Below are 17,183 nucleotides of genomic sequence, written 5' to 3'. Positions count from 1 at the left end.
TCTTTTTCCGCTTGCAAATTTGCCTTGAGGCTTGCGCCCTCTATTATTTTAATTACCCTGCTCTATCGTGTATTGTTAATTTTTCCTTCTAAGCTGGGGACCTTCCTTTTCCTCCTTTCCAATTAGGTGAAATATTTTACAGGATTAAAGTGGGCTGGAAAGATTTTGTATATGGACTTTAGAACACCATTTTGGATCCTGTATGATGAGAGTGAATTAAGTAATTGACAAATACAAATGGTGGATAGTCAAGAACTATATTGCATCAAACTGTTTACAAGTATCCTTTCTCTGGGTTCTTTTAAAGCTGCAAATAATTCCAACAAATTACATAATGACTTATGAATCTGGTGCAGTAACCTGCCTTAATGCCTATTGACCAGTAGCATTGACATCAACAGTGATGAAGTGTTTTGAAAGGCTGGTGTTGAAGAATATCAGCTCCTGTCTGAGCGGCGACACGGATCCCTTCCAGTTCGCCTTTCGTGGTAACAGGTCTACGGCGGACGCCATCTCACTGGCTCTACACAAAGCTCTGGACAGAAAAGATGCATACATCAGGATGTTCTTGATCGACTACAGTTCAGCATTTAACACCATTATCCCCTCAAAATTGATCACCAAACTCAAAGACGTAGGAGTTAACCCCCCCACTGTACAATTGGATCAAGGATTTCCTCACCTTCAGAGCACAACCAGTGAAGATTGGTGAGAAAATCTGCTTCGTAATCTCTGTTAGTACTGGAGCACCACAGGGCTGTGTTCTTTGCCCCCTGCTTCACATCTACCGACTGTGTAGCTTGGTCCAACAATATAAAGGAAGGAAATGAGTCAGCATACAGGATGGAGATTGAAAACTTGGCTGAATGGTGCATCAACAACTTTGTACTCACTGTCACCAAAACTAAGGAGCTGATTATTGACCTCAGGGAAGAAAAGCCAGAGGTAGAGAGTGAGCAAATTTTAGTTCTTGGGAGTCATTATCTCAGAGGATCTTTCCTGGACCTAACACACCAATAGCATCGTGAAGAAAGAAAGCACGCCAGCGCCTGTTCTTCCTCAGGAGTTTGTGGAGGTTTTATATGACACCAGAAACTCTGGCAAATTTCTTCAGAGGTGTGGTGGAAAGTGTGCTCCATTTCTCATGGCAGACATTCTTACAGCTAGGTTTGCTTCACGTAGGCAGACCCAATCTGATTTGGATCACATCATGCAGCACCCACACCAATCAGATGGGGTCACCATGAAGCAGCCACACCAATCAGATGGGCTCACTATCCAGCACCCACACCAATCAGATTGGATTACCATGCAGCGGCCATTCTAATCAGATGGGCTCACCATGCAGCACCCACCAATGAGATTGGATTAGCATGCAGCACCCACACCAATCAGATTGGATTACCATGCAGCACCCACACCAATCAGATTGGATTATCATGCAGCACCCACACCAATCAGATGGGCTCACCATGCAGCACCCACACCAATCAGATGGGCTCACCATGCAGCACCCACACCAATCAGATTGGATTACCATGCAGCACCCACAGCAATCAGGTGGGGTTACCATGCAGCACCCACACCAATCAGATTGGATTAGCATGCAGCACCCACACCAATCAGATGGGCTCACCAAGCAGCACCCACACCAATCAGATGGGCTCACCATGCAGCACCCACACCAATCAGATTGGCTCACCATGCAGCACCCAAACCAATCAGATGGGGTCACCATGCAGCACCCACACCAATCAGATTGGATTACCATGCAGCACCCACAGCAATCAGATGGGGTTACCATGCAGCACCCACACCAATCAGATTGGATTAGCATGCAGCACCCACACCAATCAGATTGGATTAGCATGCAGCACCCACACCAATCAGATGGACTCACCATACAGCACCCACACCAATCAGATGGGGTCACCATGCAGCACCCACACCAATCAGATTGGATTACCATGCAGCACCCACACCAATCAGATCGCCTCACACCATGCAATATACGCACCAATGATTTATAACATGCTAGATGTTCATCTCTTTAGATTCAAAACCATAGCCCACCATGAAGAAAAGGCCAGCTCCCCTGCTGTCTAGAAACTACCAGCTACAAAGAAATAGTCCTCTCAACTGATCCCCGATTCCTGCTCCCGCCACGCTGCATGTTCTTCATTCTGATGAATTGGCTGAGAATAAATTTATAACTGAGCATTTTGACTCTGTATTCTGGCAATACCTTAAAAATAAACTAAAACCACACATGCTATCCTCATGGCTCAATACATTCAGTCAGCAAGCTGCATTCATCTTTCCCTCGTTCATTACTAATCTTCGCTGACTTAGCTAAAGTCAGCCAGGGTAACAATAATATGATCGTTCTTACTGAGCCTGGGTTCAGGAGTGGAACATCAGCCAAAATTCCCATTCATAACTGCAATTCATCCTTTCTACACACTGGAAGAAGGCAACATTGAAATTGGCTGTGATACTTCTAACAGTCACTAAGTTTGCCCATGTTCACTGTCACATTCCCGCGAAGACATATCAAAGTTTCAACCAGCTCCGAATAGCCTCAATACACCTGGGCTTGTCTTATCTCGGAAGATAAGCAGGTTCAGATCATACTTGTTGAATTTGTGCCATTGGTTAATTTTTATTGAGGTTACTGCATGTATTTAGACGTAGCACATTTAATTTTGTAACTTTAATAAGTTCTTTTAGCCCATTTGCTGCTGGACTTTTGTCTTTGCTGCCATTTTATTTTGCCTGAGTAAGCCCCCAATGATATGAAGGTTGAATATTCCTGCATCAGGTAACCAGCGACCCTTGTGTTCCTTTCTTGCTCTTTCTGATCCACCTAGATTTGATCCTCTACCTTCTGATTTCATCAGCCTATTGTTCCTTTCTTATCTGATTTAGTTTATCATATTACATCAGATTCCAGATTATGCCTCCTTTTCTAACTTCCATGCTCAGGCCCTATCTCCATGCTCCTCTTTCCCCCATCTGCTCATCTCCCTCTACAACTGGTTCCATCTATTGGTTGACGGTTCCTCCTCACCCTCTTACCTATTTGTATTCGTTGTTTCCACTCTTAGTCCTGATGCAGAGTCTTGACCTGAAATGCTAACTACCCCTTTTTGTCCATAGGATCAGCATGACGGCCTGGTCAATATTTGGAGGGGAGACTGCCTCGGAACACCTGGTGCTGTAGGTTTCTGTGAGGGGTGCTGGTCAAAGTGGTGACTCTCTGTCTGCCTTATTGTGGTCAAAAGTTAAAGAATTTCATGTGTGTTACATTTTAAATGTAATATTACATGACCATAATGGAACCTTTGCCTTTATTTTCCCAGCAGAAGGATTTGGAAAAGCAAACCAGATCGTAACAATTATAAAAGGTCTGACAGTAAATAATTGAGATGCAAATAAGTATGTTTAGCAATTAGAAAATAAGTTTAACATTTGCATGCAACTTTTCATGAGCTCTAAACCTCACAAATGGAGTGAGATCATGATTGGTAACCTAGTAACACAAGTAGAGAGGACAGTGAAAATGGCATTTGACAGGCTTGCCCTCATAGGTCAGGGTGTTGAGTGCAGGAGGTGGGACACCATAGTACAGTTGAACAAAATGATTTCTTTAAATTTTATTTATAATTTTCCTCATTACAGATCATTCTTTATTGAGTCTTCTCTTTTATCCCCCCTCCTTTCCCTTCCCCCATCCTTCACCCTCCCTCCCATCCTTTACCCTCCCTCCCACTCCAACATCGACAAAGACAAATATATCAATTACTAAGAGTAAGAATACAAATGCGTGAAATAAACGGGGAGGGGGTCGCCGGCCAGGCCTCCAAATTATCTCCTCATTCTCAACATTCCAGGATTTGTGTGGACCTATTCTCCACTATTTCCTTTCTCAAGCCTTGGGAGGGTGAACCAGGCTTGCGTTTCAAGGTATCACAAGTATGGCTGCCACACCTTAACGAACGTGTCATATCCCCCTCTTAAGTTACAGATGATTTTCTCCAGGGGAACACAGCTCCTCTTCGTGGTCCATCGTGTTGAGTTTAGCTGGGAGTCAGATTTCCAGGTAACCAGTATGCATCTCCTGCCCACCACCAAGGCAACTTTTACAAATTGAATTTGGTGTTTGGGCAACCTTACACTCATGATCATAATATCTCCCAACAGGAACAGCACTGGATATTCCACCCCTGTAATTTATTTCCAAAATGTCCCCTAACTCTACTCAAAAGGGTCTCACCTTGGCACATAGCCAGGTTGAGTGCACAACCTATCTCTAAGCTGCATCTAAAACACGATAGTGAGATTTTTGCGGCATAAGATAGATCTAGTGCAAGAAATTGTATTGCACCAACCTATATCTGGCATTAATGACTGCCGCCATGCTGTCCCAACATAGCTCAGACCAACATCATTCAGGAATTGTTCCTAAGTCTGACTCCCATCTTTGCGTTGACTTATGGAGACCCAGTCTCGGGCCCTCATTTTGGAACAAGAGATACAAAGCAGAGATGAACTTGTGTGTGATCCCCTTTTGAATTAGAGCCTCCATGCCACTACATAATAGTAAAACCAAAACAAGATGACCCTAAGTTATCCCTCAAAAAGGTTCTTAATTGAAGATAGCAGAAGAAGGTCTTATTTAATCAATCATGTGTTTTTTAATTGCTCAAATGACATAAGCTGCCCCTTCTCATAACAGTCCTAGATACATCTGATCCATTTCTGGCTCCAGGTGTCCAGAATCTTGTGACCCATAGTCATAGGAAATAATTTATTTTGGGTTAAGGGCATTTTGGGGGAACAACCCAAATTGACCAAATAATCTGGTTTATTTTTTGCCATTTTTGAATTATATGCTTTAATATAGGGCTGTCTGTTTTATTGATTATTGATTTAGTATCCCATTTGTATATATTTTCTCCTGTTATCTTCTTCCCTACCATGTGTTGACCAATTTGTGCCCAGGAGGATATACCATCCCCCTCAAAGAATGAGGTGATAAACCTCAACTAGGCTGCCCAATCATATTTTTTGAAGTCTGGGAGCCTCATTCCTCCCAGACTATGATCCTGTCAGTTTCTCCATGGAGACTCTGGCTCCCTTATTCTCCAAAGAAACTGTCTGACACATCTGTTAAATGTCTTAAAGAAACACTGGAGCAATGGCATGGGCAAAGATTGAGAAAGGTATTGTAGACTTGGCATCATGTTCATTTTAATGCAGTTAACCCAACCTATCAACGTTTTTGGCAGGGAGCAAAATGTTTTTGAGACCAGACTAGGAATGTCGTGCACAGGTCGAGTTTCCAAGCTATCAGAAGGATGTCACTAACCTGGAAAGGATGCCGAGAAGATTCACGAGGATTTTATTAGGACTGGACGACTTGAGTTAAAAGGAGAGGTTGGATAGGCTGCAACTTTTAAAGATAAGTATACAAAATCATGAGGGAGAAAAATAAAGTAAAGCGTTTTAGTTCTTTTTCCAGGATAGAGGCATCTAAAAATCGAGGGCATAGCATGAAGGTAAGAGAGAAAATATTTAAAAGAGACCTGAAGTGCATCTTGTTTGCACAGAGGTTGGATGGGTGTGTGGAACAAGCTACCAGAGGAAGCTGCAGAGGTGGGTACAAAAATGATGTTTAAAAGACGTTCAGATAGGCACATGAACAGGAATGCTTTGCAGGCAAATGGCCCAAGCACAGCCACATGGTTCCAACTCAGGCAGACAATTTGGTTAATTTGATGAGCAGATGGAAGGGCCTGTTTCTACACTCTGATTCTAAATTAGAAGTTGAATAAGGGGTAAATATTAGATATGGGCAGCAAAGAGAATTCCTCTCCCCTTTTACAAATGATTGCAATGGAATCTATGATAAACACTCAAGCAAGTAAAAGCCAAAAACACTTCAACATGTCATCTGAAAGATGACACCTCCAAGTGTGCAGCACTCGCTCTGTACTGCACTTATTGACTGTCTGCGATTTAGGCAAGTCTTTGAAGTGAAACTTGATAAAGATTTATTATAACAATGTGCATAATGTACCAAAATTCTTATGTTTCAGCCAAACAGGTACTGTTGTTAAAAAAACTAATATTATGCATTAAATTACCTCCCCCTCCAGTACAGAAAGAGATAATAAATATCAAAGATGCATAATGGATAGTAACGGTTAGTGTAAGAAAAATAAGTGGTGTTTCAATAGTGCAGACTCTGAGGTGGTGGAGCAGTTTATGATGAGGGTAGTAGGGGAGGTTCAAGACAAGAGTCTGATTGCCACTGGAATAAAGTTGCTCCTAAACCTAGAGGTGCCAGATTTCAGGGCCCTTCTACCCGATGGTAGCACTGAGAAGATGTGATGGGCGGGGTGGGGGGGGGGGGGTTCCTTTGTAATGTTAGCTGCCTTCTTCGGTGGATAGGATGGATGGGGCATTATGGAGTACAATTATTGAGCCATGATTGACGTCTAATCAACCCATTGTTACACACCTCATTGACAGTTTTGTTTTTTATCTTTTTCTGATTGAGCAGGAATGAATAAAATGAGCTATCTGAAATTAACTTAAGTTTCCCCAATGAAAACTTCAACTGATATAGTAAAGTCCTAGGAAGGTAGGCTCCCAAGGGTAAAATGTAATGGTTAATTAATATAAAAGTGTATCTGAAGCAGTAATGCAAATCTTATGCAAGTGATTCAACAGTCCGTTTTACACATTGCCCAATTTTCTTTTCCATTAAACTTTGCATTTCATGACCAAAGAATTTTACGTCTGGTTTGTTAAAGACGAACTGCTGAAGTGAGACCGCATCGTGTGTTCATTATTTTTTATGAGAGTGTGCAGAGATGAATTATATTAACAGTCTGATCATCGTGCCTTGTTCAATCGTTTTAATACTGTATAGAGCAGAATTAATCAATCCAAATGTCCACTGTGGCATTATTTGCGACTTCAGCAAGATTGAAGGCGATAGATGTAAACCTGGTCTTGATGGAATTTCACTCATATTTAAAGGCTGAGGACATGAGCATGAACCATCCTCCGCAAATGTAAGACGCGCAGACCATTCGAATAGTCGATTCTATGGAACTCAAAAAAATAATTATGACAGCCCTGATCTCCTGCTGCCTGCAAGGACCATGTTCCAGAGATGAAGGGAAGTCTGACCAGGTCAGAAAAATTCGACAGAGTAAGTGCACATTGTACGTACACATGGAGAGATGATAAGTCTACTGATGCAAGGTACTTGAAGGTTTTGTGGTTCTACATGTAACCTACACCCATTTGGAATGTGTGTCTGAGAGTTTTCCATCTAATTTGCCTCAAATGTACCGGGTGGGGATGGAATCGATTAGTAAGTGTAATCCAACAACCTCTTCCTGAGTAATATTATATACTTGCAATTGATGCCTCAAAAGATTGCTGTATACCTTATAAAATTAACCGGCTCAAATCTGTTAAATATCACCAGCTTAGTGAAAACAGCAGGTGAACACATTCTGTGCTCTCATCAAAAGGTCGCAATATTTTTAAAAATCTTCCATTATTTCCTCTCCCTGTCATTGGAAAATTAAGATGAAGTTTTGCAGGTTAGGCAAACATTTTCCTAGAGGTCCTGAATGCCTGTTACTATCCAAAGCATTTACCTTAAAATAAGCCTGAGGATCAGGTAATTTACTCCACTTATTCTTAATGTACTGTACGCTTATGTCAACACAGTTCCAGCATACCATGAACACTTCTTTATAGGTCTTTAGAATTGCATTAATTGCATTTTAATGAACCAGTTTCATTTAAGCTCCTTCTGTTATTCTTGGCTGCTGGAAGGGTGTTCCTCAGGGAACAAATGTATTGGTCCATCTGCTGGTTAAGATTAAAGCCTGTGTGCACCATACAACCCAAGAGCTTCGCAGCAGCTATGTTCTACACTTAGCCACTCCACGGCAGTCATTTGCGGCATTTATTCTATTTTCATTTGTCCTGCAATAAGTCGGAGGACTCCAAAACACCAGCCAAAATATGTAGAGCCTTTTGTATAAATCAACTGCCTCTCAAATCTATGAGCCAGATTGTAAGGGGAACAATCTAAATTCGGGAAGTGTGGTCTTTTTTCTGAACAAACAAAAAATCGGTGGAAGAACTCCACAGGTCAGACACTCTCCGTGGGTCGAAAAGGTCAGTCAACATTTCAGGTCAGAACACTTCAAGACTCAGATACAAATGGGAAATTACATCTATAAAGTGGGGGGGGGGGGTGCAGGGCAGGGGGATGAGGGAGAGTTCCAGAAGTGATATAGAATCAGTGTGAGAAGCAGGTAAAAATAGGAGCCTCAGTAGGCTGACGGGCCCATCGAGCAATAAGGTCATGGCTGATCTGGTCATGGACTCAGCTCCACTTAATTTCCCTTCTGTGCGAAACTCTCCGCACTTTTTATGATGTGGGCTGCTTTCTGGAAGCAGGCACCTGACGCAGATATAGTCATTATATAGGAGCTTGGCCCCCATGAAGGCTTGTCGAGAAGGCTGCAGTAAGTAGTGAAACTAGCCAGGTCCATCTGATTGGGTTTTGATCAAATTGCACCCCACCATAGCAGAGAAAAAAAAAAGAAATAAACTGTGTCTGTTGTAAAATGGAGAAAAATCATAGTAGTGTTGTGTATAGAATATTTGAAATAAATTATTAATTGATTTGACAGACCATTTATTTTGATGATGAAGACATGATGAGTTTATTGTCATATATATAAATACAAATGCATTAAAATTCAGCTTATTTGCTATAGATATACAGAAATGTAAAACACATTAAGAAACCTTATCACTGCTCTCTTCATTGAAGGTACAGAAGCCTGACCAGCTAAAGCAGGTTTAAGGTATGGCAGGTGGAGCACATATCTGGGGCACCACTTGCAGGGGAGGGGGGGAGGGCACAGTCCTCGCCTTACCTGCCCAATATCCAAGTCTCTAGCCCAATAATGAATATCCATCCCAGGGTGCAGTGCTGCGCCGCCGGGGCTCACTTGAGCACCCCGGAGCACCGGTCCGGGCCAGCGTCTCATCGGGCTGCATCGGGGCTATTGTGGCACCTCGCTCAATGGGCAGAATGGCCGTCTTCGACTTCCTTACCCATAATCCCCCACATAACTGGAACCGCTCTGTGGTTCCCTAGCACTGGCAGATGCATTCCAGCTGCGAGGGGGATTATGGGTAAGGAAGACAAAGATAACCATTTTTCCCATTCATCCCACATTGAGCGGAACTGAGGCCGCCGGTAGCGATGCTGGCACATGGGGACCAAATGCAGAGACGGACATGGTTCACCACTGCATAGGGGGCAGTATCGGCGGACAAAGCGGAGGCACTGGACGTAGCGCCGAAGAAGAAGCAGCGGAGGCTGGGCGGCTCAAGAGGTTCAGCTGCATGGTGGCCAAGATTATGAAGATGGTGGCCATGACCAAGGTAAGGAGTGGTGCCGGCTCTCAGTGGCTGCCATGAAGAAGATCCTCACAGCCTGCGACTACAACCTAGAGCACCTCAACTTGCGGGTCAACCACACAGTGTGCAGCTTGGTAACCCAAGGCTCAACTGGTGTAGGCGGCCAGCTGTGGTGCCTCAGACTCAGTCAGGCTTGGCAGCTGCCCAGAGGAGCCAACTGCCCGGCGTGGTGCCGGAGGCTGGGCTGCCGATGGGACTGTCACAGCCCACCCCAGCTGCAAAACAGACTGCCTTGCCGATCTCCCTGCAGCCTGTACATTATTGGACAGCTTGCTTTCCCCCCTGAACAGCTGGCTTCTATGAGGATTGTTGCAAGGTGGGAACTGCCGAGGGATGAAAGCCAGCCAGCTTTGGAAATGTTCTTGGGGTGTGATGGGGGTGGCTGCTATCTGTCCAGGTCAGTAGACAGGGAAGCAGGTGGGGGTAGGGGGGGGGGGGAAATGAAGCTAGTGGGTTGTTGATTGGATTATTTGGGGGGGAATAAATGGGCCCACTAAAGGGAATCAGTTCTGGCCTCCTGCCCCTTGTTCCACTCCCCAAACAAACTTCTGACAGACTTCCATCGCCCGAATGTGGGCTCCCAGTGATCAGGAGGAAGAAAGAGGTAAAGACAGATTGGTGTCTTGCAACCTATGTGTGTGGTGGTGGTGAGGGAAACCATGTCAGGCAGCAGTGCTACACTGCTTGGTGTGTGGCGGTTTTCTGTGCAGTTTTTTTTTAAAATGGGGGGAGCGCTGACGTCAGTGGCAGCCCTAAGGCACCACTTTACTTATATACGCCACTGCTGACCAGCATCATTAGGTTCAAGAAGAGTTTCTTTCAATTGGCTATGAGGCTCTTGGACCTCACCTCGTTACGTCTAATCAGAGACTGCTCCGACACCCCAGAAGAGAGGTTTGTAGGATAGCAAAGACACTTTCTTTCAGCCTTTTTTCTTGCACTAAGATAACGGTGACTATTTATTATCTACCCGCACGTTGTATTTATTTTCTCTTTTTAATTCAATTTATATAGAGTATTATAGATTTTTTTTTCAACTGCAGCAAGTAAGAATTTCAGTGTATATGTACATTTTACAATGTATATGAAAATAGGCTTCTGGATATGGCTAACAGTAAAATAACTAAGGATAAATTAAATTATCCCAAGAAGAAAAACCAAAAAGATTATAAATATAAAAGGAAAGATAAATATTCACAGTTGTAGATAGTGCAAATTTATTTTATCTGTATCTCAAGTGAAGTCCGACACCCCTTTATAATAGTCTGTTCCTCTTTATAGTGTCTGCATTTCTCTTGTACACCTGGGTAGATATGACCATGCTTTGTCCCAACATCAGCTCCGCCTAACTAAACATCCCAGGCCAGCAACAAAGCTTTCAATAGGGTTACTTGTATGGCCAGTAACCTTAAGCTGACCTTGAGCTGTGAGTTAAGGATCAGGTTACAAGAGCTCATCTATCCATCTGCACGACAGCCTTTAAGCTTCAAAAGGAAAACACAGCACATCTTTAACAGGTGAAAGCTAGCGTATCTTTACTGAAAGAAATTAGTGACCTCTTCTGCTCTAGGCTGTCACAATAATGTGCACAGGCTCCTTATTTCAGGGAGACACCTGTTCCACCATCGTGTCTGCCATAACGAAAAAAAAATAAACTCAAAACAATGATTGAACAGCTAAGTCCTTAAAACTCTGGGAGATGTGAGTCTATTCACTGGGTTAAGATAACAGGCAGAGGAATCTGATACAAATTGGGGAAAAAAGAACAATCTGATTAAATTTTCAACACATTACACGGGGAAGTAAAACTCAGCAAAAGATTTAAATGTATGTTGTTGACTGCTATCCCTCGCATACCTGTCCATTGGCTTACTGAAAACCAATTCTCATAAAATATTGCATCATGTTGGCTGCTCAACCTCATCTTCAGTGATTTCACCTCTGCTTCTTTGGGCAAGTGTTCCCTCTCCCTTTCTGCTCATGCATTTATGCCCTGCTTTATGTTTTGTTTAGACATACAGCCAGAGTAACTAGGCCCTTTTGGCCCTTGAGCCTGTACCGTCCAATTATTGCCAATTGACCTACAACCCCTGGTGTGTTTTGAACAGTGGGAGGAAACAGGAGCACCCAGAGGAAACCCAGACAGACACGAAGAGAACGTACAAACTCCTTACAGACAGTGCTGGATTCGAATCCCGGTCGCTGGCTCTGTAATAGCATTGCACTAACCACGATACTAATCGTGTCGCCATTGACTTTCAATGACTTTCATTGTCAGGCTGTTCAAATACCTCTGTCACGAATTCCTGGGAAAATTGAACAACTGCTTTGATTCCTAGACGACATGCCATTTTGGACCTGGTACGTTGCACATTCCTTGCTGTAGCTCATGTGGGATGATATCACCTCTGCTGTTGATAGCAATGAGGATCAGGTGCCACACAAATGGGGAAATCTGGCCCAGTACTTAGCTCCTGATGCAGCACATCTACCAACAAGTGAGCACGGACACCATTCTGTGCAATTTGCAGCTATTGTTACAGGGGCTACGCTGATCGTTACATTTTCCCTTGCAAACTGAGCCTACTTGCTCCTAACAGGAAGTAAGAACTTAATGGGAAATTGTAAGGACATTTCTAGCACAAAGTTTTGCTTTTGCCTGCTTAATATTTTTCAGATTTTGATTGACATATTCCCACTTTGCGGAGTGTGTGCAGTATTTCTTCACTTACATTTCTTTCACATTCCCATTAAATTTGGAAAGAAGCCATTTTAGCCCATCCAGTTTATTTCAGCTCACAGAGCAATCCCATTCTCCTGCTAGTTGTCCCTGTATCATATTCTGCCCGGATTTCCATCAACCCTGACGAGATTCTCCCACTCACCAACACACTTGGGGCAATTTAAAGTGCCTAATTAACTTACCACTCCGGGCATTTTGGGGAAGCGAGAGGAATCAGGTGCATCAGGAGGAAACCCAGGGAGAACGTTCAAACTACACGTGTTCAGGATTGAACCTTGGTCATGAAAGGATAAGATTTGAGGAACAAAGGTAAAAAAAGGAAGTCAACGTCTACCATATATTACAGACACCCTTATTGCTACCCATTATACTATAGTCAGAGGCACAGATTCTGCAGAGATCTGTTGAAAGAGGAGAGGCAGAATTTTGTTGCTTGGTGGAAACTAACCTCCAGTGCAGTACGCATACATTTGTTGCCACTGTTCTGACCTTTCCTGCTCTAAGCTTTAAACAGGGTGCAGCAATTGCTATGCAACTCACAAATGCACCCGAGAGGTGACTCATGTGTTGCCCTACATAGTCAAAATGATAATATTGTTTGCTGTGGACCACGAGCAAATGAGTCAGAGGCTGAATTCAGATTTCCAAACGACCAACATTGATCCTCTGGTAAGAAGAGAACTTGGACTTCCGCACAAGTGATAAAACAACGTAAATGCTGACAAACTGAAATAAAGCAAAGATTGCTGGAAATGCTAAGCAGGTCAGGTAATGTCCTCCAGAATGGAGGACCATCGCCTTCAAAAGATCGTGTTATATGGCGAGCTCTCCACTGGCCACTGTGACAGAGGTGCACCAAAGAAAAGGTACAAGGACTGCCTAAAGAAATCTCTTGGTGCCTGCCACATTGACCACCGCCAGTGGGCTGATATCGCCTCAAACTGTGCATCTTGGCGCCTCACAGTTTGGCGGGCAGCAACCTCCTTTGAAGAAGACCGCAGAGCCCACCTCACTGACAAAAGGCAAAGGAGGAAAAACCCAACACCCAACCCCAACTGACCAATTTTCCCCTGCAACCGCTGCAACCCTGTCTGCCTGTCCCGCATCGGACTTGTCAGCCATAAACGAGCCTGCAGCTGACGTGGACATTTACCCCCTCCATAAATCTTCGTCCGCGAAGCCAAGCCAAAGAAGAAGAAGAACACGAGAAGTGGTTAACATTTCTCCTCGAGGGGATGAACGTTGTTTGGCACTTTCATGGCATGACTGTTATCAGACCAAACCTGAATATTTTCCCAGTATGGAATCAGCATCAGAATTTATTGTCACATACAAGTCATGAAATTAGGTGTTTGGCAGCAGAATCATTGTCCAAAAGCTTTCAAATTATAACCATCTTACTATAACATAACTATAAAAAAATTTAAATAATAGTGCACGAAAACTAAGGCCATGTCTTTGGTTCACTGATCATTCAGGAATCTGATGGCAGCAGGAAGGAGCTGTCCTTGTGCCTTTAAGTGCTCGTCTTTAGCCTCTCTCATTAAGTGTGCGGGTTGTGTGTAGAAAAGCAGCCAACAGGAAGCATCCACTCTTTTTATACCAAAAAGGGACTTCATTCACAGCAAAGTATTTACAAAAGGAAAATGAATTAAAGTCTCTGCATCCTTAGTGTCGTATCCATACATTTCCACCACTACATTTTTACAGCCATTTTTTTTATTTATCATCATTCCCACCACTGTGGCACCTTATTTTAATTCCCTCCCCTCCCCCCTCTGTTGTTTGAGGTCCTTTCCCACAGCACCCTCGTATTGGCTGTGCCAAGCCTCTGTTCTGAGCCGACACCAGACATTGCTCTGAGAAACGTCACCTTTTTAGTAATGCTGATTGACCACTGGAGACTGAACCAAAATCCCCACTGATGCACTTTCAGGAGTGCCATTGATATATTGCCCCAGTTTGGAGTCAAATGTGATTCAAGTTTTTAATTGAAAGCAAGACTTCCATTTATGAAATGCCATTCATGCCCTTAGAATGTACCAAAATCTAATGCACCCAATGAAGTACTGTTACAAGCCCAGAGGACCCATAAACCCAGCAGCAATGGATATTCACCAAGACAAATGGTTACTTAAACAAAAGTTATTTTAATTATCTTTAAACATGAAAATAGAATTACACTTTAACTTGACTAACCTAATTTAACCCTCTTCTAATTCTAAGTGCACGTGTATGTAATGTGTGTGTAAGTTCAGAAAAGTTCTTTGGTTCACAGTCCAATATCACTTCTCATTTCTCCATATTCTTATACCATGCACAGAATTTAACATTTATAAAGTTCACCAGACTTTGGTGCTTCAAAGGTATATGGTTACCACTCAGGAAGGTTTTTGTCAGTTTTCAGAGAGATTTGTTGTTCCAGGACATCCACAACGGATACCTTTTTATCAGCCACTCCAGTGTCTTGCTGAAGAAACTTGCCCCCTTCAGGGTTCTCCAGATGATAATCTCTTTCTTTCAGGTCATCACAGAGTTCCTTTTTGTTTCCCTTATTCCAAGTGAAACATTAAACAGCCAGTCCACTCCTCTTGCATGAACCACAAGGACTTTGACCAGGCTATCTTCCAAATGGGGCTTTCCACAAGCTTGCCCTGTTCCAGTTCCAGCTACTTCTCTTGGCTGTAACACTGTAGAAGTGATCTGTGTATGTCCATCTCTCTGGATCTCTCCCTCTCTGAGAGAAAGCCTGCTTGACTCTCTCTGCTTGCCAAAAGCACATGACCCTCTTAGAACAACAAGTTCTCCTCCAGACAATCTGCAGCCTCAACAAGATCTTTCTTCTGTGACCTTTTGTAAACAACAATCCATTAGTGAAGTCTCTTGAGCACTCTTCAAAGCTCTTGCAAAAGCTGTGGAGCTGATATGTCTAGCATGGGGCAGAGCTCCAGATTTTCAAATAAGATCCATTTTAAAGTGTTTGTATGTAACCTATTCTAACAAACCTTTCCCAATTTATCTCCCAAAAACATATCTATGTACCCTGTCACAGTACTCATGAAGTGTTATCATTACTACAAGAAACACAGCAGTCAATTTGAACATGGCAAACTCCCACAAAATGACCAAATCATCTATTCTTTAATGAAGGTTGATTGATGAATAAACACTGGCCAGGACTTGAAGGATAGCTACGACAGGGTCAAATGACTTTTCTTTCTTTTTAAAATATTTTTATTGTTTAATAGAAAAAAACTTTTTTACATGGTCTTCTCATCAAATCATATCAAATGCATATTACACAAAAATTGTAAATTAAAAGTGTAACCATAATTATCAACTTAACCTATCCCATTCAAAATATTGAATTCTACAAATATATTGAATTAACAGTTAATCAATTCCTCATAATGTAGCCGGAATTAATGTTGAATAGAAAATAGATAAGATACAATTAAAAATCCTTATATTTATAAAGGGATTTTAGACTTCTCAGTTATTTTCATCTTATTCTGTGATGTGATCAATATCAGTGATCTACAGTTAAACCCATCTTTATCTGATGATTTATCTATACTATAAAAAAGAAAAAAAGCCCTAATTATCCAACCCCTCCCTGTAAACAAGGTTAACTTGTATAACTTATATAGCTATGAATCGAATAACCTTTCAGACTGTCAAGGTGTCTTTTATGTCCACGTGATAAGGTAGATACTGTACTTGTTTTATCTTTAACTCTCCTCCATTGTTCTACAAAAACTGTTCTGCATTTTTGGGGGGAGATATTGTACATTCTGCTCTTTTCTTTCTTTAAACAGACTTTATTTTCATAAATACACTGGCTTTGTTTGATCTTTCTCTTGGTGTGCTCCCCTGGAATGTTAGGCCAGACGTTCAGTCTGAATGTTTGATGCAAACGGGAGCGGGTTGCAAACTGAGCCACACCTAAACCCAGGGTTCAGGATTGGGTCAGATATGAACCTAGCTCTCAAATGTACATCATCTCCCAAACAGCAGCAACAACATCTTGCATTACCCTGTTAACAGGGTAAGACATGCCAAAGTTCTTCATGGTTAGCGTAGCTGTTAGCATAACAGTACGATCTGGATTTGAATCCAGCACTGTCCATAAGGAGTTTATATGTCCTCCCCAGTATTTGCTGGGTTTCCTCCAGGTGCTGTGGCTTCTCCCACCTTTCAAAATGTAAGGGGGTTATAGGTTAATTGGGGTATTTTGGTGGCATGGGCCTGTGGGCTGGAAGGGCCTGTTACCATGCTGTATCTCTAAATTTATATGTAAAACACTGAGGCAAAGAAGGCTGACTGATTACAAATGTAGGCATTCAAAGATGGAAAGTCGGGTAGGTTTAATTCATTGACAGTTGAAGGAACAATTAAACTGAGGATGAGCTAACAATAGAAATGAACCATGTATCTCGGGTGGGGGTTAGGTTGCACATTTAGAATTTCAGGGAAATACTAAAATAAAGATAAACCTTTGAGTGACTTGGAAACAAGGATAAGTATTTTGAAACCCCTCTGCTTTATAGATGCATTCATCCTGAAGTAAAAATGTTAAATTTATCTTCTGAAGTTTTTATAATAAATACATGTTGGAATATGGTATTTTATATCCTCCAGATCGTTTGATCAGACTGACAAAATGAACATTGGACGTTTCCTGTTGTTCTGGGGATAAACCACTACAAACGCTTGAAATGCAAATTCATTAATTTATCCAATGCCTTTCTGGTTGACATCTGTGAGGAAACAGAATGTATATACTTGCAGATGATGTAGATGTCTGAACTTCTGAATTGAATTTTAATTGTGCCATCTGGTACACCCGCAGTATTGTGAGGGAAGTGTACTTTAGTGTCCCTCTATTAACTGTTTGAACTGCAGGTTT

The 17,183-nt window shown here is 42.4% G+C and overlaps 1 long non-coding RNA gene across 1 annotated transcript; it reads right to left on the bottom strand.

Moving 5' to 3' along the window:
* Positions 1–243: 243 nt before the first annotated feature.
* Positions 244–797, bottom strand: LOC138742352 (uncharacterized). The gene is made up of 2 exons (XR_011344098.1): positions 683–797; positions 244–535 (listed from the first exon to the last, which is right to left on the bottom strand). It is a non-coding gene; the product is annotated as an uncharacterized lncRNA (long non-coding RNA).
* Positions 798–17,183: the final 16,386 nt, after the last annotated feature.

Source organism: Narcine bancroftii, chromosome 1 (genome assembly GCF_036971445.1).
Source record: "Narcine bancroftii isolate sNarBan1 chromosome 1, sNarBan1.hap1, whole genome shotgun sequence".
NCBI lineage: Eukaryota > Metazoa > Chordata > Chondrichthyes > Torpediniformes > Narcinidae > Narcine > Narcine bancroftii.
This window is presented reverse-complemented; position numbering and strand designations above follow the sequence as displayed.